Here is a 782-nt window from a genome sequence, read left to right on the forward strand (position 1 = left end):
CCACCAACCGCCACACCGAAGTGCGAAAATACCCGCATCACAACACTAAATACCGTGCCCGGATCACCACCCGAGGCACCACAACCACATCGATAGTCATCACAACTTACACAATCCCATAAGCACTGACTAAACATAACTTATCGGACAAGAAAAACTTACTCAAACCCACTTTACTAAATCACAATGCAACATATTATATGAATTAAACAGATAATAACCTCATGAATATCATCCCCTTACCATATCACGGAATAACATATATCATGAATACATACAAGTATAACCAGTCATGCCAGATCAATCAAATTATTACCTTTTTGAATATCATTCAACTAAATTACCGTGTCCAACATATATTACAGAACATTCAGATCACAGCTTTATAACTATCACACCATACCACTTCCCGTGAGGTCAGAACCTCGCACAAACATTTATACACATCATAGACCCGTAATCACATCCAACTAGTCAATCCTGATCACGTAAGTTACCACTCGATAAAGGTTACCTCTCGCTTGAGCTTAACTCGTATGCCCCTCATAACACATTCTCCCATTTGAATAACCATCTCCTCATGCCGAGTATAACCATACCATTACTATTCAACTATTAGCACCCGCCTCATGTAATCGCATCTTATACTTCCTTACCACCATACATTTCAATCGGGTCTCTACAAAATCAACCTCTTTAGAATGGCCATCTTCCCTATTTATCATCACTCTTGACCACTAGTGACAACATCTCAACCCTACTATCGTTCGGACATCAAGCTT

This window comes from Silene latifolia, chromosome 11 (genome assembly GCF_048544455.1).
Source record: "Silene latifolia isolate original U9 population chromosome 11, ASM4854445v1, whole genome shotgun sequence".
NCBI classification, from domain to species: domain Eukaryota; kingdom Viridiplantae; phylum Streptophyta; class Magnoliopsida; order Caryophyllales; family Caryophyllaceae; genus Silene; species Silene latifolia.